Consider the following 25,790-nt stretch of genomic DNA (forward strand, 5'->3'; position numbering starts at 1 on the left):
AGGCAACAGCAGGAAGCCCAGAGCAGTTGATGCACAGTGAGTAATGAGGAGAGTGGTCATGTTTTGCAGGCTATGGTAATGCATGGGATTTAACTCAATCATGATTCAATAGTTTGGATTTTAAACACAGGAGTGGTATAACTTGACTGCCACTAATTTCTCTGTAAAAATAAAAGCATCACTCTGATGAGTGAAGAATACATTATGAAGGATCAAATTAGGAAAAGCATATTCAGAAAGAAAGATTTCAGGGAAAATATAGCTGAATGACCATACAGTTCTGAATAAATGTGAGGTTAGTGGTCATGTGTTTCAGGTGTGACTACAATACAATGAAGTGTTTTTCTAATTAGCTGCTTAACTGGAGTCACAGTATGTGTAAATTTGAATCTCTGATTGGAAATTTTGTTTCCTTCTTGTTTGTTTTGTTTTTGCTTTATTAGTTTTAGTGTAAAGTTTAAAAAGAAGAACAAGAGATCTGAAAGTGATGCAAGGGATTCATTCTTAATCGGGCTGTATTTTTATCTCAACTAAGTTTCTGAAATACAAAACATGTATATTTTCAGAGATCATATCTTACCATTTCACACCTGTCAGAATGGCTAAAATTGACAACTCAGGAAACAATAGATGTTGGCAAGGATGAAGAGAATGGGGCACTCTATTAACTATTGGTAAGAATGTAAATTGGTGTAGCTACCTTGGAAAACAGTATGGAGGTTCCTTAAAAAGTTAAAAATAGAAGTATCCTAGGATCCAACAATTGCACTACTAGGTATTTAACCAAAAAATATAAAAATGCAATTTCTAGGTGGTACATGCCCCCCAATGTTTATAGCAGCATTGTCAACAATATCCAAATTATTGAAAGAGCCAAAATGTCCATTTTGATGAATGGATAAAGAAGACATGGTATACACACACATACACACACACACACACACACACTGGAATATTACTCAACCATCAAAAAGAATGAAATCTTGGCATTTGCAATGACATGGATGGAACTAGAGTGTAGTATGTTAAGTGAACCAAGTCAATCAGAAAGACAAATACCATATGATTTCCACTCACATATGGAATTTAAGAAACAAAACAGATGAACCTTAGGAAAGTGGGAAAAAAGAGGGAGGCAAAGCATAAGAGACTCTTATCTATAGAAAACAAGCAGAGTCACTGAAGGGGAGATAGATGGGGAATGGGCTAAGTGGGTGTTGAGTATTAAGCAGGGCACTTGTGATGAGCCTTGGGTGTTTTATGTAATTGATGAATCACTAAATTCTACTCCTGAGACTAATAATATACTATATGCTAAGTAGAATTTAAATAAAAACTTAAAAAATATGCTTTTATGATCTACACATAGGCATTAAATATTTTAAATATATCATTACATTTAACTCTTATAAATTTCCTGAGATAGATTATGCTGCTCTTTGTATTTCACAGATCAAAAACCCTGTTGCAAAACAGATTACACAGGTAGTAGAAGGCAGAGATTGGATATGAACTTCTGTATTAGTTAGCCAGATACTTTACTTTTATCCACCAATTTTCACTTTTTTTCTATATCTGAGAGGTAAATAAAATAATTATCTTACAATCTGTAATTACTAAGATTTGATGTAATACAAACATATGTTTAATTATTAGTACTCTGTTCATCCTTCACCTGAATTCTTATAATTTACATTATCAAACAATTAAGCTTATCTTTTTCTCATGTTGTCCATCTTTACTCTGTTTGAGCTTTTTTGTTTGTGTGATCATTCAGAGCACTAATACAATTCCATCAATAATCATTATTACTTTAAGTTCTGTTTTTTTATTTAAATATTCAGAACTATAAATTAATCATCTTCAGTTCTAGAGTGACAATTTACTATTGTGACAATTTCATTAAGCCTCTTCATTCTTTCCAAAGGTTCTTATTTGTCACCTCCGTTGGTCTATTTTAATAGGTGCCTCTCAGATTTTCCTTTTTTTGTTAAAGTTAGTGACTTTTTGGGATATGGCTTGTAATTTTCCTTTGCTAATTCATGTAGGAGTTTTCTAAGTATGTAAGATATATAAATAAGTGTACTGCTAGTCTCAGACCTCTTTGGCTAAACACAGTAGAAGTGAATTTTTCACCCATTTACAGTGTACCCATTTGTCAAGTAGCCTTCTATGAATATCTACGGATATTCATGAACTCAAATCTTTCTATCTTGTATATAACAAATTCTCTGGGCACTTGAAGTGTTTTGTTTTAAGTTTATGGTAAGAGGAAAAGAAAAGGTGAAAAGGTTATAATTTATAATATGGAAAATATAATCTAGATATGTGTCTATCTGGGACTCTTGAACAATTTCTGTCATGGAATAAATGATATCTCTGATAAATTTAGCTTTATGACACTATTGGAAGAGGAGGAATAGGGATCTCAGTAGTATCTTCATTCAGGAGAAACTTGCCTCAGACTCTCCTGGACATTTCCACCTTCTTACCATCTGTTGAGCTCCCTGGAATTCTTCATCAGAATAGGCAAAGACATTTCACACATGCTTTGTCATGTAGAAAAAGTCTGGATTTAAATGTTTCACTGGTAAACTTCATCTGGCTAATGAAAAGAGAGTAGGAAGAGAGATGCGGTTGGAACTTAACACATAAGACAATAATTTTTAAGGAACTCCCTCTTCCAAGAAAAGAAAAAGAAAAATCTTTAGCATGGAAATAGCTTTCTTTTTGAAAATATCCTCCATTTTGTCTCTTATCCTTTTTCATCTCATAACTGTATGTCTTAACTAAATAGGTTATGCTACACTGAGTATCATTACAAATAAGTGCATTAAATTTGGACTGTTTAATTAACGATACCAGTACAATTGGCTGTGTATATTTAAAAATAGGTTATGAGTAAAAAATAAGATATGAGTAAACACCTATACTGTATCTTATCAGTTATTTTTAAAATGAATAGGACCTAAACATGAAAAGAAAAACTCGAAATTATCTAGAGTGTTTTCTGATGTCTTAGACAAGATTTCTTAAATATGCACATGATGCATAAACAATAAGTGAAAGTTGGGCAAATTTTAGTACATTTAAATAAAAATCTATGTGAACTTACACAACATAGATTTTTTTAAATTATAGAATGGGTAATTATATTTAAATATATATATATAGAGAGAAGAGCTGAGATGGTGAAGTACTAGGAGGACCCCAGGCTTGCCTCATCCCTTGAACACAGCTAGATAGGTATCAAATAATTTTGGATGCCGAAGAAATCGATCTGAGGACTAACAGAACAAAGTGCACAACTAGAGAGAGAGAAAAGGCCAATTATGGCATATAATTGCCATAGGAGGTATGGAGACATTGTTTGAGGGAGAAATGGATCTTGGGCGCTGTGGAGAGGAGGGAGCCCTGGTTATAGAGAGAGGAGAGAAAGAGAGAGAAAAATCAGACACACAGAGGGAGGAGCACATAGAGAATAGTATAAGGAAAACACTTCACAAAGCCTTTGACTGAGAAAATGAGAGGGGCTGATTTTCAGGAAATTTTTTAACCAGTGGGGCTCAAAGATTTGTTTTAGACATCTATGGAATGGCTAGTGTGGAGCCCTGAGGGGACTGCAGTGCTCCTGTGGAGAAAGAGAGCCCTGAGTGGACATGATGATCTAATGATCCCAGAGTATGCACTGGGAGAGATACTTCTGCTTTCTTGGAGCACATCTGGAAGAGGTGGCATTGCCCCTCTGGGACCACAAAACTGCTGGTGGGTACCATTTCCTTGCTCTCCCCCCAAGCATAAACTAACTTCAATAAGTAGCACAGCACCAACAGTGGTGGCCTAAAACTACATACATCAAAGCCATGCCCCTCTGTGTTCTGCTGGCCCTGCTTTTTCTCAGAAGAGTGTGCCTGAACCAGTGCAGTGGGCCCCTCCCCCAGAAGATGAGCACAACCCCACACACAGAAGCACTATGTCTACTGACCAGAGAGTTCTGCAAAGCTTCAGCTCTAGTGGAAATAGCATCAGGTCTCTTTTAAAAAATAGACCAGAGCAAAACTCATTAACACTTGCCATATTATAGCCAAGGTCCAAACATCCTGACTACAGGTAAGGAGAACTACATAGTACTGACCTGAAGGAAAGAGCAGCCAAAACATAACAACAGAGTGCATACTTCCTGAAATGCAAGTCTCTGGACAGTATATGACCTCTTCTTCATAAAGCCATTACTCTCAAGAGCAGGAAACATAACAGGCTTTCCTAATAGACAGAAGACAAAGACCTAGACAAAATGCCAAGACAGAGGAATTCACCCCAAAATAAAGAACTAGAAAAGGCCATGGCCAGGGATCTAATTGAAACAAATATAATATGCCTAATGCAGAATTTAAAGCAATAATCATAAGGTACTAGCTGAGCTTGAGAAAGAATAGAAAACACCAGGGACTCCCTTACCACAGAGATAAAAGACATAAGAACTAGGCCAAAAAAAATGCAATAACTGAGATTCAAAAGCAACTGGATGTAATGACCACAAGATGAAAGACATAGAGGAATGAATAAGTGACATAGAAGATAAAGTTATGGAAAATAATGAAGTTGAAAAGAAGAGGGAAACAAAAATATTGAGACTTGTGAATGTCCACCAATGTAGACTTGGGAAACTTAGTGACTCCATAAAGTATAATAGCATTTGTACCAAAGGACTCCCAGAAGAAGAGTGGGAAAAGAGAGAAGAAGTTTTATTTGAGGAAATTATAGCTGAAAATTTACCTTATCTGGGAAAGAAATATCCAAACCCAGGGGGCACAGAGAGCAACAGACTTTTCCACAGACACTTGAGAGGCAAGAATAAAGCAACATGATATATAGTCAAGGTGCTAAATGGGAAAAGTCTGTAGCCAAAAATACTCTACCCAGCAAGGCTATCATTCAGAATAGAAGGAGAGATAGGGAGTTTCCCAGACAAAGAAAATCTAAAGAAGTATAGAACCCCTAAACTAATCCTGTGAAAATATTAAACGGAACTCTTTGAGTAGGAAGACCAACCAAAAGTGACAGACTATAAAGGAACAGAGAAAATATCTGAAACAAAGACAAAACAAGTAATTAAAATGGCACTAAATTCATGTTGATCAATAATCACTCTGGATAATGGGGGGGGGGCAAGATGGCAGAAGAGTAGGGGTCCTCAACTCACCTGGTCCCACCAACTTAGCTAGATAACATTCAAAACATTCTGAACACCTACGAATTCGACCTGAGATTTAACAAGAGAACCTCTGGAATGCTACAGAGAGAAAAGTTTTCACTTCTAACAAGGTAGGAAGGCAAAAAAATAAAATAAAAAATAAAAATAATAAAGTAGAGGAGGGGAACTGCAACTGTCAGGGCTAAAGCAGAGTGGTGACAGCCTCTTGGGCATGAAAGCCCAGCCCTGGAGAAGCAGGAACTTTAAAAATCCGCACCTGAGTTCTCCCTGATGGAAAAGCGCTCAGCAGGGAAATCAGACAGAATTGCAGGAGGGACAGTGAAGCCTCAAGATTCCTGGAGTCACTATAAGGGAGGAGCCCCCGAGAAAAAGCTTACCACACAGCTTACTTACCGATATCAGTAAATGACTGGAGTGCTGCAGCCCTCCATGGCTTTTGGGAGAAGCCAGTTGGTTAGGCGGGCTGGCTCCAAAGAGGCATTTATACTAGAGACCAACAATGGATAGAAGGGGCTGTACTCTGTTCCTTTTGGAAGAGGCTGTCCTTGGGAGTACGGGTCCATTAGCACAGGGCCCAGGATCCCAGGGAACCCAGTCAGACAAAGCTGGTGATCCTCCATTCCTCCGGGGACAGGCAGAAATGGGGAGGGCATGGGAAAGCAAGAACTCTCTGCCACTGGGCACCCTGCAAGCTGTGCAGATCAGTCCAACCATGCCTGCCCCCAGGGGCATCTAGGCCAGTGTGGACTGGGAGATTGTGATTAGTTACTCACGGGGAGCTCAATTACAGAGCTGGAAATCTGGCCACCACCATTGTTGTTTGTCCTCTTTGTTTCACCTTGTGCCTGGGAGAGGCAGAGTTTCTAAGGAACAAAGGCATCAGCAAGTAAACAGCTCCTACTGACCACCTGGCAGGGGGCAGGGCACCTCCTCCTAGGTACAAACACCTGAGAATCAGGACAGCAGACCCCTCCCCGAGAAGAACTGCTGGAGGAAGAAGGGAAAAGCAAGTTTACTGAACAAGCAGCACCAGAAAGCTCTAGGACTGAGGGAAAATTTTTCACTTCTGGATTCCCCACAACATATTCAATTTAATTTTGGTAGATATACAAGATATGTGTATTTGTTTTTGGTTATTTGTTTTTTTTTTCTACCTAATTTTATTCTACAATGGTGCAAGTTAGTACCTTCTAGCACACGACCAAAATACACCCAGAACCAAGTGGAACACCATGTTGGTCATTCTGTGAGATTATATTCTCTCTTCCTTCCCATTCTGTCCCCCTCTTTTACCTTATTAAGGTTTTTGTGGTCAATGTTGGGGATTTATATGGGTATTGCTGGTTTATATATTATGTAAGTATTGCTGGTTTATATAAATTTGGGATTGAGCATCTTCTAACATACAGAACAAAATACCCTCAGGACCAAGAAGATCACCCTCTAAGACCCCTCAGATAGACTACATTCTCTATCTACTACCACTTCCTCACCACCACCATCCCCCCTTTATTTGTCTTTTTCTTCTTCTTCTTCTTCTTCTTCTTCTTCTTCTTCTTCTTCTTCTTCTTCTTCTTCTTCCTTCTTTGTTTTTGGTTTTGGACTTTTTTTTTAAATGCTTTGTTTTAAAATTTGTTTTTCACTTTAGTGATCTTTGTGTTTTATTTTGTTCTGTTCTTCTTTTTCTTTTGTTTTCTTGTCTCTGACCTCTCTGGAAATACCTAGTGTATATTTTACTTAGATCTTGGTTGATATTTTTGACTCAGTTCACTCATACAGTCACTCTGCATTGGACAAAATGACTAGAGGAAGAATTCACCACAAAATAAAGAACCAAAAACAGTACTCTCTGCCACAGAGCTACGGAATTTGGATTTAAATACAATGTCAGAAATTCAATTCAGAAGTACAATTATAAAGTTACTGATGGCTCTGGAAAAAGTGTAAAGGACTCTAGAGATTGGTTACTACAGAATTGAGATCTAATCAGACCGAAATTAAAAATAGATTAAATGAGACCCAATCCCAACTGGATGCTCTAAATGCTAGGGTTAATGATGTGGAAAAGAGAATGGTTGACATATAAGACAAGTTGATTGTAAGGAAGGAAGCTGAGGACAAAAGAGAAAAACAAGAGCCCATGAGGAAAGGCTTAGGGAAATAAATGATAGCTTGAGAAGGAAGAATATACGTCTAATTGGGATTGTACAAGAGGCTGAGAGAGAGAGAGGGCCACAAAGTATATTTGAACAAATCATAACTAAGAACTTCCCAAATCTGGGGAAGGAAACAGGCACTCAGATGCAAGAGATAGAGACGACTCCTCCCAAAAATCAATAAAAACCATTCAACACCTCAACATTTAATAATGAAACATAAATTTCAAAGATAAAAATAAATTCTTAAAGAAGCAAGAGACAAGAGATTCTCAACTTACATGAGGAGAAATATCAGATTAACAGCAGACCTCTCCACAGAGACCTGGCAGGCCAGAAAGGGCTGGCATGATATTTTCAGTGTACTAAATGAGAAGAAAATGCAGCCAAGAATACTTTATCCAGCAAGGCTGTCATTCAGAATAGAACGAGAGATAAAGAGCTTCAAGATAGACAGAAACTGAAAGAATATGTGACCACCAAACCAGATCTGCCAGAAATATTAAGAGGGACCCTGTAAAAGTAAGAGGGAGACCAAAGGAACGATTCACAAAAACAGGGACTGAACAGGTAATATATATTAAATTCATATCTTTCAATAGTTACTGTGAATGTGAATGAGCTAAATGATCCCATCAAAAGATCCAGGGTATAGACTGAATAAGAAAGCAAGATCCATCTTTATGCTGTCTACAAGAGACACATTTTATTTTTTTTATTTTTATTTTTTAAAGATTTTATTTATTTATTCATGAGAGACAGAGAGAGAGAGAGAGAAAGAGAGAGAGGGGGGCAGAAACACAAGGCAGAGGGAGAAGAAGGCTCCATGCAGGGAGCCTGATCCCAAGTCTCCAGGATCTCACCCTGGGATGAAGGTGGTGCTAAACTGCTGAGCCACCTGGCTGCCCAAGAGACACATTTTAGAACTAAGGACACCTACAGCCTGAAAATGAAAGGATGGAGAAACATTTACCATTCAAATGGCCCTCAAAAGAAAGCTGAGGTAGTAATCTTCATATAAGATAAATTAAAATTTATCCCAAAGACAGTAGTAAGAGATGAAGAGGGCACTATATCATACTTAAAGGGTCTATCCAACAAGAAGACCTAACAATCATGAATATTTATGCCCCTAATGTGGGAGCTTCCAAGTATATCAATCAATTAATAACTAAAGTTAAGAGATACTTAGATAATAATAAACTTATAGTAGGAGACTTTAACACAGCACTTTCTGCAAATGACAGATCTTCTAAGCAGAACACCACCAAAGAAACAAGGGTTTTAAATGATACAGTGGACCAGAGGATTTCACAGATATATACAGAACTTTCCATCTGAACGAAATTGAATGCACATTCTTCTCAAGTGTGCATGGAACTTTCTCCAGAATAGACCACATACTAGGTCACAAATCAGTTTTCAACTGATACCAAAAGATTGGGATTGTCCCCTGCATATTTTCAGACCACAATGCTTTGAAACTAGAACTCAATCACAAGAAGAAATTTGGAAGAAATGACGCCTGGGTGGCTCAGCAGTGGAGCATCTGCCTTTGGCTCAGGGCTTGATCCCAGGATCCGAGATCAAATCCTACATCAGGATTCTGCAGCCTGATTCTCCCTCTGCCTATGTCTCTGCCTCTCTCTGTGTGTCTCTCATGAATAAATAAATAAATCTTTAAAAAAAGATATTTGGAAGAAACTCAAACACATGGAGGTTAAAGAACATCCTATTAAAAGATGAATGGGTCAACCAGGAAATTAGAGAAGAATTAAAAAGATTCATGGAAGCTAATGAAAATGAAGATACAACCATTCAAAATCTTTGGGATACAGCAAAAGCGGTCCTAAGAGGGAAATACATTACAAATCAAGCTTCTCTCAAAAAATTGGAAAAACCTCTAATACACAAGCTAACTTCACACCTAAAGAATTGGAGTAAGAACAGCAAATAAAGTCCACACCAAGCAGAAGAAGAGAAATAATAAAATTTGAACAGAACTCAATGAAATAGAGACCAGAAGAACTATAGAACAGATCAACAAAACCAGGAGCTGGTTTTTGAAAGAATTAATTAGATAGATAAACCCCTAGCCAGCTTTATTGAAAAGAAAAGAGAAAAGCCTCAAATTAATAAAATCATGAATGAAAGACGAGAGATCACAACCAATACCAAGGAAATACAAATAATTTTAAATATGTATTATGAGCAGCTGTATGCCAACAAATTAGGCAGCCTAGAAGAAATGGATGCATTTCTGGAAAACCACAAATTATCAAAACTGGATCAGGAAGAAATATAAAACCTGAATAGGTCAATAACAAGCAAGAAAATTGAAGCACTCATCAAAAACCTCCCAAGACACTCTGGACACAAAAGTCCAGAACCAGATGGCTTTCCAGTTTATTTCTATGGAACATTTAAAGAAGAAATAATACCTATTCTACTAAAGTTGTTTTGAAGGATAGAAAGGGATGGAATACTTCCAAACTCATTTTATGAGGCCTGCACCACCTTGATTCCAAAACCAGACAAAGGCTGCCCTCCCAAAAAGGAGAATTATAGACCAATATCCCTGATGAACATGGATGCAAAAATTCTCACCAAGATATTAGCCAGTAGAATCCAACATTACATTAAGAGGATTATTAACATTGACCAAGTGGGATTTATCCTCGGGATGCAAGGATGGTTCAACACTCATAAAACAATCAGAGTAATAGATCACTTCAACAAGAGAAAAAACCAGAACCATATGATCTTCTCAATAGATGCAGAGAAAGCTTTTGGCAAAATACTTCCTGATTAAAACTCTTCAAAGTGTAGGGATAGAGGGAAAATTCCTCAATATCTTAAAAGCCATTTATGAAAAGCCCACAGAGAATATAATTCTCAATGGGCAAAAACTGAGAGCCTTTCTCCTAAGATCAGGAGCATGACAGAGATGTCCACTCTCACAACTGCTATTCAACATAATACCTGAAGTCCTAGTCTCAGCAATCAGACAACAAAAAGAAATAAAAGGCATTCAAATGGGCAAAGAAGAAGTCAAACTCTCCCTCTTTGCAGATGACATGATACTCTACATAGAAAACCCAAAAGACTCCACCCTAAGATTGCTAGAACTCATAGAGCAATTTGGCAATGTGGCAGGATACAAAATCAATGCAAAGAAATCAGTGGCATTTCTATATACTAACAATGAGACTGAAGAAAGAGAAATAAAGTATTCAATCCTATTTACAATTGTACCCAAAACCATAAGATACCTAGAAATAAACCTAACCAAAGAGGCAAAGATCTGGACTCCGAAAACTATAAAACTATAAAACACTTTGAACAAAATTGAAGAGGACACAAAGAAATATACAAACATCTCATGTACATAGATTGGGAGAACAAATATTGTTAAAATGTCTATACTATTCAAAACAATCTACAGATTTAATGCAATGCCTATCAAAATACCACCAGCATTTTGGTAGAACAAACAATCTTAAAATTTGTGTGGAATCACAAATGACCCCAAATAGCCAAAGCAATCTTGAAAAAGAAAAGCAAAGCTGGAGGCATCACAATCTGGACTTTAAGTTATATTACAAAGCTGTAGTCATCAAGACAGCATGGTACTATCACAAAACCAGATACACAGATCAATGGAACAGAACAGAGAACCAGAAATAAAACCACAATCATATGGTCAATTGATCTTAGGCAAAGAACGCAAGCATATGCAATGAGAAGTCTCTTCAACAAAAATCTCTTCAACAGCAACATGCAGAAGAATGAAACTAGACTACATTTTTACATCAGCCTCAAAAATAAATTCAAATGCATAAAAGACTTATATGTGAGACAGGAAACCATTAATATTTTATTTTTAAATAATCTCTATAACCAACATGGCATTAAAACTTACAACCCTGAGATCAAGAGCCACGTGCTTCATAGACTGAGCCAGCCAGGTACCCTTTTCGTTTTTTCAATTAAAAAAAAGAGAGAGAGCAGAAAGCATAACTAAAAACAATAGTCAAAACTAAGAAAAATTAGATAAGGGAAAACACAGCATAGAATGAATAAAACTAATATTGAAAACTAATTACTGCCAGTCTTGGGCTAAAAATGGAAGCAGATCGGAAGGGTACTATGTTTATTTTATAACCTTATGTGACACTGAATGTTACCCCCATGTGCATATATTATTTTGAATTAAAAGATGTCTCTATTTAGATTAGATGTATGCAGTACATGGATGGAGGTGACAATGAATTTCCATGGCACAGTGGAAAATGTACCTGAATACCCTTGAATAAAGATGGATTTTAGTTGTGTCTCTGTCTTAAGTAGCCATTAGATTCTGGATATATTTCTTAATCTCTTCATATCTTACTTTCCTTATGAAAATATAATAACTACAGAATAGCTATACATTTTTTCCTATCTGATTTACAATGTGATATTCAATATCCACAAATGTGCTTTAAAAAACAAGTAGTGTAATCTAAACTAGCTGGTGATGTTTTACTCAGTTTCAGTCTGTAATTTTTCTCTTCTCATTCTTATAGCTTTATTATATTCACAAATCTTGTGGTTTCAAGTAAGAGATTTGATGCCTAAATAAATTACTGATTTAGTGTAAGAAAAAGCATGAGTGCCATTTTAACTTATACAGCATTTAAAGCTAGTACTGTTTAATCCTCTGACTAAATTAAATATACTATGTAACCAAAAAATAAAAATGTTGCCAGAAGTCATAAGACATTATCTAAAATAGCCATGTCTTTGGGGAAAGAATATGTGAATGTTTTGGCAAAATTTATAGAGGAAGAAATTAGTCCTGTAATTGAGCATTGGCAATGATTTCCATAATAGTCACCTCAATGTTATGGGCAAAGAAAGAAAACATAGTATTAGCAACATTTTATTGCCACTTTAATTAGAATAACTAAGTCTTCCAAAATGATATGATGTAATCCTATAAGGGATTGCAGTGTTCTGATACATTTTGGTTTCTATTATAAACCTTAAAGTAAAAAACATGAGTGTCATAATCACTACTTATAGGCATTCAACAATTATTGCATATAACATTATGTTGTATATAACATATTAATAATATATTAAAATATTTAACAATTGTATATTGACTATTTAATATAGGTAATGTATTATATAACATTATACATTATATATGTACTGTATATATGCATATATGCATATATATATATATATACAACGCCAACCATACATCAAACATGCCAGGACCTTTAAACAAGATTAATTAATAATCTTTTGGGACTACAATGAAATAAAAAAGGATGATCACAATAGAGATAACCACAAATGCTCTAGGATATAAATAAACTTTTTAATAGTGTATGGCAATGGACATTTATATTTTAACCTCATCACTCAGAGTTTCAATGAGATTAAAATTTGTCATTGAGCACATAGTAAGATCTATACAGTGGCAAAAGTACATTCATCTTAAAATCATGTATACAGGACAGCCCTGGTGGCTCAGCGGTTTAGTGGCGCCTTCAGCCCAGGGCGGGACCCTAGAGACCCAGGATCCAGTCCCACATCGGGCTCCCTGCATGGAGCCTGCTTCTCCCTCTGCCTGTGTTTCTGCCTCTCTCTCTATGTCTCTCATGAATAAATAATTAAAAATCTTAAAAAAAAATCTTGTATATATAATTACTTAATGATCATGTTGGGTAGAATTAACATTCCTGTTATAACTAAGGAACCTAAAAAAATACAGGTTTTTTGACCTCATAAAATACAGCAAACTTATGATATAAGAATAAATTTGGAGTCTGAGTATAGAAACTTCTAATTTAGTGATTCACTGAAACATGCACAATTGTTCTACTATGTGGGTGAGACTGTGGTAAACAAGTGCTTTGAATTGATATGTTTAAAATTGATAATGTTCTTTATTCCCTCATCTGTGCTTTTCCTGATTCATGTTGCCAATAATCTATTTATGGCCAAAAGAACACCTTTAATAAGATGGGCTTTAATGAAGGAAAAATACTGTTTAAAGCATCATTTTTGTATATATATATTTTTCAATTTCCTCCAGTGTAATCTGTGTGTCATAATACTTTCTCAGCAGTATTTTCAAGGAAATTTGTTTTTGTGTTATTCTCTACTACAAATAATATGTACAGCTTCAATATGTTATTATCATTATGAATCAGAATTAAGTATTATCTCCACGAAAACTTTCTATATGTTTAACTTATGTATTGTGTATTAACACATGCCCCAAATAACTGACAGACTCATGAATTGATATGATCCTTTGGTTCTTAGGTAGTTTGCCACAAATACTTAAAAACTTGAATTAAAAACAAAACTATCTCTTGTCCCAAAGAGTTTGGTATGCTTTTATATGAATATGTAGATGCAGCATTTTTGTGTCTAGAGGAGAAATACATAGTTCATTTATTTTTATCTGAAGGCTATTTTAAGCCCCACTATTGTTTTTGATACTAATAGTATTAATAGGAAGAATGGCTATCACAAATAGTAATTTAATTGGTTTTACATAAAATCTTACCACCACTAGAATCTGAATAGTCAGTTATATTTGATAGATAACCAAAAATAACTTTTTATTTTTTCTAGAATATAAATTAGGTTAAAAAAACTATAGTATTAAAAATATATAATAACTTGCTCAATAAACTAGTCTTGTAAACAACTGCAAAATCCATGACTTCTTATCCATTTTGTAATCACCTAGTAGTGTAAAAAAAAAAAAAATCACTAAAAATCATCCAATCCAGACTAGGTATTGCCAGAGTATACAAAGTTGAAAAGAAATTTAATTATTAAAACTGATGAAGTTTTTAAAAATATTTTATTTATTTATTTGAGAGATAGAGTGTGCATGCCAGAGAAAGCAAGAGTGGAGTGGGGGGCAGAAGAAGAAGGAGAAGCAGGTCCCCCACTGAGCAGGAAGCCCAATGCAAGGGTAGATCCTAGGACCCTGAGATCACGACCTGAGCCAAAGGCAGATACTTGACTGACTGAACCACCCAGGCACCCCTAAAATTGATGAACTTTGTAAAAGTTCTAGGTTCAAAGAATGAAGAAGAAAAATCTTCATTTATAAAATATTACTACTATTACTATTACTACTAAAAATAACAAATCAGATGAAGAGTCCAAAACAGAACATCTTGTTAGAAAAAGGGCAAGCTACTTGGTTTGAATGTTGCACTATCGAAAAGGATGTTAGGGTTTATGCAGTATCCAGAACTTACTGCTGAATAATCAAGTTCAATAAGATGGTTACACAGTAGTCCTTCTTTATCTGCAGGAATATGTTGCAAGACCCCCGGTGGATGCCTGAAACTGCAGATATTCCGTGCTTTTTCCTATGCAGACATACCTATCATAATGTTTAATTTACAAATGCTGATTTATAAATCTCTCAGTAAGAGATTAACAGCAATAACTAATAATAAAATAGAGCATTTATAACAAAATGCTGTGATAGGAGTTATATGACTGTGGTTTTTCCTTCAAAATATTTTATTGCATTGTACTCACCCTTCTTCATATGATGATGTGAGATGATAGGATGCCTATGTGATGAGATGAAGTGAAATAAATAATGTAGATGTGGCACAGCGTTAGGCTACTACTGACCTCTAAATGTCAGAAGGAAGACTAACTGCTTCTAGACTGAGGTTGATCACAGGTAACTTAAACCACAGAAAGCAAAACTCTGAATAAAAGGAATTACTGCACATGATCCAGAAGTAGCAGGTTGTTCCTGGGAGGACAACCACCTTAGTGGACTAGATAACAGTGGCCGTAAAGTTCTTTTTCTGTGGAAAAGGGAATTGTCCTTCCTCTACCTTCAAAGCAATGTGCCACATGGAAGTGTCTGATATACACTAATACAAGCTATTCTGGACTGGCTTGATGCTGATGGAGATGTTCATGCAGGTCATGGTAAATGCTATGTTTATCTGAGAACCTTTTGCATAGGCCTTCCATGTAAACTCATTGCTATAAAATCACACAACCATTCAAATGTCCATATCAAATTTGTTCTCTCAACTTTCTCTTATAAGTTTTAAAGATGTTTAAAAAAGGGTGATACTCAAGAAAATGGGAAAAGACTGTATTGAAATATTTATATGGTTATTAAGACATGGACTGGTTAAAGAGACATGGATGAGATTGAAATGTAGCACTGATAGAGGTGAAGTGGACTGATTGGAGACTTTCATCATTTAAAGGCCTAAATAAAGTACTCTATTTTACTCAATTTGGAGGAGGCTGTAAATCTAAAGGCAAAAATGGAAATGAGAAACCCGACCTCAAAGCATCAGGTTTAAGTTAATCAGGAAGAGCATTGACAAAGGGACCAAGGTCCCTTGGCCCTGCACCTGCCACATGCACATGTATAGTCAAATGGCCAGGGGTGGAGAAGAAACTTTCTGAGGCTCCTTGACATGGGAGCCCAATGAACTGTGATTCCAAAGCTTTAGTGAAGACCTAACAGGGCTACAATTAGATTGAAAGGATGTATATGTGCAAACTTTGATGAATTAAGGTGAAAGTTTGGATAAGAATTGCTTTAGAGAAGATAGGTGCCAGTATTAACATCGTGGGGCAAACTGAATTCACTTTTAATGTGGAATGGTACTGAGCAGAAAACGATTTGTGTACTGGAATGAGGAGATTGAGGAAATTCTTTTCCAGGAGGAAGATACTACCATGACTGAAATTTTCCTGAAGCCTAAATGCTGTGTCCTTAATGAAACACTTTTTGTTACTTTCTTTAGTGTTCTTTACCCATTCTTAGAAGGATGGAGTAACTCTTCTCATCATGAGCCTTATACTTTTCAAAAATTACAGTGGTATCTAGTCTTTCTATCTTACTTTTTTATATTAAGATCTTTTAGCCTCCTCTCTTATTACTTTAGACTCTCTCTCTACTTCCTGACCATCATACCACAGACCCGTTGAATGCTTTGATAGAATGCTGCTTTTGTCTCAGAGAAACCTATTCACTTATCAAGTAAACACTCAAGTTGTTTTAGACAGATCTACAGTATAAAATTGCATCTCTTAGTTTTTTTGCCTCACTTAATTCCAAATTTCTACATAGAAAAACTAGTTTTTATTCTTTGTTTTAAAGATTTTTTTTTTATTTTTTATAGGGAGACAGGAGAGCTTGAGCAGGGGAAGGGGCAGAGGGAGACAATCTCAAGCAGACTCTGTGCTGGGCATGGAGCCTGATGTGGGGCTTGATCTGACAACCCTGAGATCATGATCTGAGCCACAACCAAGACTTGGATACTCAACTGACCAATCCACCCAGTCACCCCCAGGTTTTTATTCTTATATCCAAATCTAATATTCTATGAGCATTTGTTTTCTATTGCTGCTGTAACAACTTTGGTGACTCAACACAAATTTGTTCACTTAAAATTATGGACGCCAGAGTCCTGAAATTAGTTTGTGCTAAAATCAAAGTGATGGCAGGGTTGTTTTCATCTGGAGGCTCTAAGGAAGAGTCCATTCCCTTGCCTTTTAAAGCTTCTGTAGACTTCCTGAATTTCTTGGCTCATGTCTGCTTCCTCATATCATTCTAACTTCCGTTGTCACATTTCCTATTTCTTCCTTTGCCCTCATTCTTTTGGCCTTCTTATAAGGACCCTTGTGAGAACATTTAGGGCCAACTTAGATATTATCTAAGGTAATTATCCAGGAAAGAAGATAATCTTGGAATTATCCAGGATAATTATCAAGGAAACATTCACAGATCTGTTGCCATATAAGGTGACATTCACAGATTGTGGAGATGGTGAGGTGGACACATTAAGGGACAATTATTCCATCCATCATCCACTATCATAGTTTAAATTTGTTAATGTCAGTATTTTGAACTACTTAAATTTCTACTTTCTATTTTTTTCAAATGTATACAAATGTTCCATGCAAAGTATACAGATGTTCCATGAATCCATTTATCTTTTTTATAACATGATTTTCAGCTTATGTGCAATCCGCACATATCTGGTGTTTACTGCTAATGGGGAGAAAGGTAAATGGAAAACAATGAAACAGTGTCATCAATCTTTCTTCTTTAATAATGAGATGCACGTGACTTTTGACTTCTTGGCTGGTTATCTAATCGGAATGTTAAAAAAATCTTCTTGAATTCTGGCCAACTTAGATCTTGAAGCTGCTGTTTATGTGACTCATTTTTTCCCCTGTCTCATTAGTTTCTATCTATTAACCCATATTATATGAAATTTATCATCAAATTAATATTAATTACTTACCTCTCCCAAATACTCCCTTTATTATTCATCTAGGCATTTTCCTGTCACCTGTGTGACACTATGTGGATTAACATTTCTAGAGTAGCAAGGATTTTAGGAATATCTAATTTTACTAGTCAGAAGAAGTGTCTGGACCACTTACATGATTAAATAATTTTAATAAGTGGTAAAATTTTGAACCCCTCTTCTCCTAAATCAAGTGAGTAAATCTTGAATCCATATCACAGTGGTATAAAATAATTTGTGAAACTCTTATCTGTGATATTTCCAGTTTTAGAAATAGTTGGTACTAATATGTTAATCTTAGCAATTCATTCTATAAAAACACCTGGGTGCTGTAGAAATGGTGTGGGTTTTAGAAACAGATACAAAAAAGGGATCCTCTACACCTACCACTCACTTTTTGATAATTTGGCAAAATCCCTACAGTCTTTGTATCTCAGTTCTCTTTTCTATTAAATGGAGTTAACAAATACTACCAAAGATTGTAAAGTAGTTTTGAAGGTTGATGAAATAATGACTCTTAGACATTCAAAATAAATTCATTTCTGCCAATTTCATTATCAGTCTTTAATTCACTTTTGTATGCAAAATCCTAGGTATTGGACTTAAGTTCTGATAGTTTACTATTTGTTTTTGTTTAATTATAATAAAAACTGCCCAAGAGAAGTTATGAAAAAGCATGTGATCATATAAACCCAGCTGGCTTCTTTTAAGAATCTCTATAGTACAGCAGTCCCCATGATAAACTTTTAACTCAGTCACATGATTATTCATTAGATCTATGGGTCAAACTGAAACAATCCATAGATGAAACGATGGATATTTGAAATGTTCAAAATTTTAAACCAATATGTTAATATGTTCTTCCATAAAAGGAACAATATTGTTGAGAGAATTAATTTTTTGAATTGGTTAATCAGTACAAAATCTACAAAGAGGTGAGCTTTATGGTAAGCCAACATAATAATCAAAAGAAGCATCCATGCCAAAAGCCGGAATCAGTGTTATTATCTGATTCACATTTTAGACACACTTGCCACATGGATGGAAAAATCTCAGTCCATGGAGTATTTTTCGATGGCATTGACAACTACATTTACTTTTCCAACAGGTTGATCTTTTTAACTTTTTTTACATGATTTTTCTCTAAGCAAAATAGCAGTTGATGAATTAGATTTCTGCTTTGCAAATTAAAATTACATCTACTCTTGTCTTATTATACTCATGGTATCATGTTGCAGTTTTGAAATTTCTAAAACTCTTTGTGATATCATTTTCACAATTTTTTGATTTATTTTCCTAATCGCCTTTTACATGGAGATTTTATTTTTTCTCTCATAATGCAAACTTACTATTATCATTTTTGTCACTATATACTAGAGTAAATTGATTGTCATTCTCAATTACACATACTAATAATCCAGATTAACTGCTGAGAAAGCCAAAATAATTTTACTGTTTTGTTTTATAATGAAAATTATTAAATTTGTAATTCTGTAATGAATATTGTTTTTCCTAGACCAATAGGCCTGATGGATTGCAGAAGGGAGAAGAAATGTTCCAAAAACTTGCTAGTAGGGGCGTCTGGGTGGCTCAGTGATTGAGTGTCTACCTTTGCCTCAGGTCATGATTCCCAGGTCCTAGGATTGAGACCTGCATGGGGCTGCCTGCAGGGACCTTGCTTCTCCCTCTGCCTACATCTCTACCTTTCTCTCTCTGTGTCTTTCATGAATAAATAAATAAAATCTTAAAAAAAAGAGAGAGAGAATATGTTAGTCAGTTAGCCATATTATGGCTTTGAAAATGTCTTTTATGCAATATAGTTATTCTTTAACCAATTTTCTGTTATTGTTGTTTGGGAAAAAATTACTAATTATACTGAATTGAATTTTCTTAAATCATTGGCTCATAGTGTAATGTGCCTAAAAAGAAATATTTCTGTTTACCTAATGCTATCTGAGGACCAATTTTACAGAAGCTTGATTATTAAGACACAAAATTATGGAAGTGTATTTAAAATAGTAAAATAACTGGGATGCCTGGATGGCTCAGTGGTTAAGCATCTGCCTTCAGCTCAGGGTGTGATCCTGGAGTCCTGGGATGGAGTCCCACATGAGGCTCCCTGCATGGAACCTGCTCCTCCCTCTGCCTATGTCTCTGCCTCTCTCTCTCTCTCTCTCTCTCTCTCTTTCTCTCTCTCTCTGTGTCTCTCACGAATAAATAAATAAAATCTTTAAAAAATAGTAAAATAACTTTATTAAATATAAGCTTTATCTACATATTTTAACCACAGTATTATTAAAGTTAAAAATGTCAAAGAATCTGCCTTGATGGAACCACAATATATCAAAAAATTAAATTTTAATCTAAAGTCACTTTTAAAAAAGACAAATATTGAAAAAAATAATGTGGAAAATATGGTATTTATATTTATACTCGAGTAAATTTTATTTGATTTCAATAATATTTTTAAAAAGCAATAAATCAAATTAACTGTCTGGCATTCAGTGTAATGAAGAAAGAGCAAGGAAGCTAGTCAATTTACAGTCTCATGTATACCACTCCTTGTCTAGGACTGTCATGGTATTTGATGTTATTTTCTTATACAATTAATGCTCATAAATAAGACTACTATGATCCTTTTAACATAACATATATTACTGATTTTAATGTCACTTATAAAATAATTACTAGTTCATGCTGCATTTTTCTTAGAGTATATAATCTCTAGATGAAATTGTTTTTGTGCATACTTTCTCTAAAAATTCCTAGAACAATTCTGAGTTCTGAGACTAAAGTATTCACATTCACATGATACTAAGTTGAGATTTCTGATAGTTTAATAATCTCAAATTCAATAAGTTTTATCCTCAGTATGATAAAATTAGACATTTTTAAAATAACATTTCTGATTCTATTCTTGTCCAAAAAGTCATCATATAGAAAAATCCAATGGGTTGGATCCCTAAGTTGAGAATAAATCTTGCGCACAGCTTGGAACAGAAGTGGCATTCTGACTTGCAGTAGAAGAAAAACACTCAGACTTCTAGTTGTCATTACCTCCATTTAAATGTTTTGAACATTAGTGTCATTGTTAAGGGCAAAATGATAGTTAACTTTTAGCATTTGGGGTTGCTTACATGTAGCCAGCTATTGTGATAGGTCTTTATATTTTCTCTTTTACTTTGAAAAACTACACTATGAAATATGAATTAATAATAATATCTAATTGAATAGAAGGAGACTTTTTTCTTGTAATGTCAGTATGAGTGGCTAAAGCAAAGAGCCCTAATGATTTTACACATTTGAAAATTATTTTATTATAATAGTGTTATTCAAAGTGTGGTTTCTGGAACTCTAAGGGAACCCTGATGTCTAAACTAGCTTCCTAAGAATTCTCAGACATCATTTGCCTATTTTACTCTGTTGAAATTACACTGATAATGAAAAGGCAAGGTTGGGTAATACTGCTGTTTCCTTAGTATGAATTAAGGCAATGACAACAAACTGTGCAAGTATCATTGTATCCTTTACTATTGTCCACTTGTAGAAAAATAAAACAAGGAAGAAACAAAATGAAAGCAAAAAGCCAGTGTGACTACAATATTTTTGATAAAGCCTTAAAATTTATCACATTTATTAAATTTCAATCTGTGAATATATGTCATTTTAATATTATCTGTGATAAAATGAGAAGCCCACACAAAGAACCTTTGGTGCATATTGAACAATGATGGTTTTCTCAAGAAAAATACTTGCAATGAGTGTGCAACTCCCAAATTGCCCTAGCCACTTTTTTTCATACAACACAATTTTTCCTTGAAATACTGATTGAAAGATAAACTGTAGCTATTAAGATTTGGATATTTTGCAGACATTTTCTTGAGAATAAGTGAACTATATCTATCCCTTCAAGAAAAACAAATGAAACTATTTGTTGCCAATAATTAAAGTTGAGCTTCTAAGCAAAAATAAAAATTTTGACAGACTTTTAACCACTTTCATGAGCTTGAAAGTTCCCTAATACTTAAAATTTTTCTAATTATATCAGTGGCTATATTATCAAATTTGATCTTCCAGTATCGTATAATGAAAATTTTCAACTTTTGTTAGATCTCTAGAACATAGTGAACTAATACATTTGAAATGAGCAGAGCACCATATTACAACCTATGCCTCAGAAAATGATTCATTCAAAGCGCAAGATAGGTCAATAGATTTTAACATAACAAAGTAGGAAAAGTTCATTGATATGGCTTCCGATTTCACACTAAAATTAATCTTTAAACGTTACTTGTAAAGTTTTGATGTACCATCAGTGAAGAATATCCATAGTTATTTAGAGACTCTAATAAAATACCTCTTCCTTTTCTTTCTTTTTTTAAAATTTATTTATTTATTTATGAGAGACACAGAAAGGGAGAAAGAGAGAGAGGCAGAGACACAGGCAGAGGGAGAAGCAGGCTCCATGCAGGGAGCCCGATGTGGGACTTGATCCCGGGTCTCTAGGATCACGCCCTGGGCAGAAGGCGGCGCTAAACCGCTGAGCCACCCTGGCTGCCCATCTCTTCCCTTTGTAAGTGAGATAGAATATTCTTTATATACTTCAGGGAAAAAAAAAAATTAAGACAGCTTGAATGCAGAAGTTTTTATAATAATTTGGCAGTCTTTTATTTAGCCATATATTTCAGAGATTTGCTAAATTATAAACAATGCTGCTCTATTTTTTTTAAGATTTATTTATTTATTTATTTGAGAGAAGGAAAGCATGAACATGTGTGCAAAGGGAGGGGTCGAGGGAGAGAATCTTCAAGCAGACACCCTCTGAGCACAGAGCCCCAGGGAGACTCCATCTCAGGACCCAAGAGATCAGGCTCTGAGCTGAAACCAAGAGACAGATAGACATTCAACCCACCAAGCCAGGCACCCCATCATCATTTTTTATTTTGAAGAATATTTTTTTCTATAAGTAGTGATATTTATGTAGCATGGAAGGGGTTATTATGTTTAGTTTTAAATTAATAAATACATGTTTTTTAACTGCTAAGTTTTAAGCACATGTGGTTTAATTTCACAAAATCTTTGCAGTAGAAAGCAACTATAGGTTTGAAAAGGTTGAGAATTGTTTTACTGCATGCCAAGAGAACAAATTATAGAGTCTCAAGTAAAGAGGCAGAGAAAGTAGTTAAAAGGTGAAGAACAGTGGGGATTCAATTAGTGGCACTGATAACAGAAAGATGGGGGCAGATTCAGTGATATTTAAATATAGACAAAACAGGAATTGTTCAGCAATTCATTGTGAAACATGATAGAAAGAAAGATTCAGGAATGGCCCAGAGTTACCTAGCATGAACGATTCAATAGACAGTGACATTTACTAAAATAGGAGCAAAAACAGTCTCTGTGAGTGTGGAGGTAGGAAGGAAGGTGAGCTAATGTGGCAAAGAATTATGAGTTCAAATTCAAAGTCGTGAATCCCTTCTTTGGTTGGATCCTATTATTATTATTATTATTATTATTATTATTAATTATTTATGGGAGACACACAGAGAGAGACAGAGACATAGACAGAGGGAGAAGCAGGCTCCACAAGGAGAGCCTGATGTGGGACTCGATCCTGGGACTCCAGGGATGAGCCAAAGGCAGATGTTCAACCACTGAGCCACCCAGGCATTCACGGATCCTATTCTTTATTGCCTTTTTATGAACTATCACTCAGTAATTTATCACAATTTAAAACTATTCCTGGGGGCAGCCCCGGTGGCACAGTGGTTTAGCGCTGCCTGCAGCCTGAGGTGTGATCCTGAAGATCGGGGATTCAGTCCTGTGTCAGGCTCCCTGCATGGAGTCTGCTTCTGTCTCTGTCTCTGTCTCTCTCTGTCTCTCTGTCTCTCCCTCTCTCTCTCCTCTGTCTCTATGAATAAATAAATTTAAAAAAAAATCTTAAAAAAAAAAAAAACTGTTCCTGCTCTCTTGCTGTTGATAGTTTAGGTAAAACCAAAAAAAAAAAGTTTAGGTAAAACCAATGTCTTTCAGAATCTTACATTCTTTACTAATCCCTTATTCTTGAAACTTACTCACTTCTTGGTTCTTGGTATCGGTGTCTTCCTGGGAATTTTTGTCCTCTTACTCTTGCAATCTTTTCCTCCTCTCCCTATATGTCAATTATTGGTTATTTTCAAGACTTTGAGTTAATTTTGTGCTGGAAATGCACCATTTAGCTGCATCTTCAGGGTATGGAGGAATAAGGTCAGCAGACAGCCTTTAGCTTTCAGCTTCTTTAGTGTCTGTCTCAGTGAAGAGAGCTACCTGTCCAGAGGGCACTCTATCCCCAAGACAACTTATTTCTGATGACTGGGCAAGGCAAGTGTATAAATGCCCAGTCATTTCAGTTCAATGCTGGTAAGCAGTTCTCACAGAAGAAAAAAAAAATTCCTGCCAGGTTGCCACTGGCTTTGTTGGGAATACATTAAATTTCAACTTCTCCCTCTGCTCAACCCTCTTCCCTCCCAATTTTTCACATATATTGAGCCCATACACTGCATATTAACATCTGCTTCCAGAGATTAAACCTGCAGAAGTTGGGATCCCTGGGTGGCGCAGCAGTTTGGCACCTGCCTTTGGCCCAGGGCACGATCCTGGAGACCCAGGATCGAATCCCACGTCGGGCTCCCGGTGCATGGAGCCTGCTTCTCCCTCTGCCTGTGTCTCTGCCTCTCTCTCTCTGTGACTATCATAAATAAATAAAAAATTAAAAAAATCTTTAAAAAAAAACCTGCAGAAGTTGATATGAGGAGTGGTTTTAGGAGTACATTATAGGATGAAGTTTTGGAGCTAGGTAAAATATGAACCACCTGGCACTGAGAACCTCATAACCAACATTTTCTGGCACAAGATGGAAGTCCAGTTGTTAAAACATTTATTCCTGGTGAATTGGGACAGTAGCATTTGAATGGAAGGTAGAGCAAGTATGATATGTCTTTCATTTCAAACTTATGTGAAATGGTAACTGAAAGAACAATGGGATTGGATGCTTTTTACTAAACTCCACTAACTCAGTAGAAAATAATGTTACTAAGGAAAATTAATAGGTGGCTGAAAACCCAGAGGAAAGGCCAAAGGTTTTCTTTGCAAGATAAATGAAACCTTCCTCTCCTTCAGTAGAGAAGTAAAGAAATCTGAGAACCAAGATAAAGACATAATAATGGCTGAGAGGTTTAACTTTACAGAAAGAGAAGTCTCCGACCAAAGCTGGTCTACCATTCTGAAGTCAGGGCTCTAGCTGAAAATATCTGGGATTTTGATAGATGCAATGAAATATGTAGGTAGATATGTCCAAAGATTTTGACCACATAGTCTCCTCTGAAACTTCTGAGCCTGTAGAAGTGACCCATCCCTTCCTACAAAAACAAAAACTCCCAAATTGTTGGGGAAAAAAATGCAGAAGCATTTTTGTAGAAATCAAGAGTGCTCTTCTTAGGCTACTTCTTGTCCATTAGATCTATAATGAGGGTTAATTCACAGTATGACATAGATAGGACATGAAAGGCTTGAAATAAGGGTGGAAAGGAGTAAACTCCAAAGGAGCTAGAGAACCTAGATATCATATATCAGCAGGGGTGGGGAATACATGTGTGAGTGGATTCTTGGTCTGTGACATCAGGATATAAAATTGGGAGGGGAAGAAATGACTGATCTGAAGCACTCTCCCAAGATACAGGATTTTACCTCCTGGAAAGGACCCCAGAAAATGGTGTGACTTCACCACTAGAAAGACTCCTAGAAGGAAGTAAAACATGATAAGCAATTTTGACTAAAGTTGAAATGCCAAAGCTGTAATAAGAAGTGTTGGAGGAAGGGAATAAAAGGCTCAAGGGATTAGACATGCTAGAACAGATATACTATCTACAGCTGGAAGATGCAGTAAAAGATTATTTTTCACCAGACAGTTCAGCAGTCATACTATTCTTAAAATCATAAGGTTTTCACTGAGAAGAGGAACACTTTTACAACTAAAAAGATCATGGGTTGCTCTCCTCTCTAGGCAAGAGCTAATGGTATTGAAAACTTATGGTGGAACTTGGCCAGGAAACA

The sequence above is a fragment of the Canis aureus genome, chromosome 9, assembly GCF_053574225.1.
Source record: "Canis aureus isolate CA01 chromosome 9, VMU_Caureus_v.1.0, whole genome shotgun sequence".
In the NCBI taxonomy this organism is placed as follows: Eukaryota; Metazoa; Chordata; class Mammalia; order Carnivora; family Canidae; genus Canis; species Canis aureus.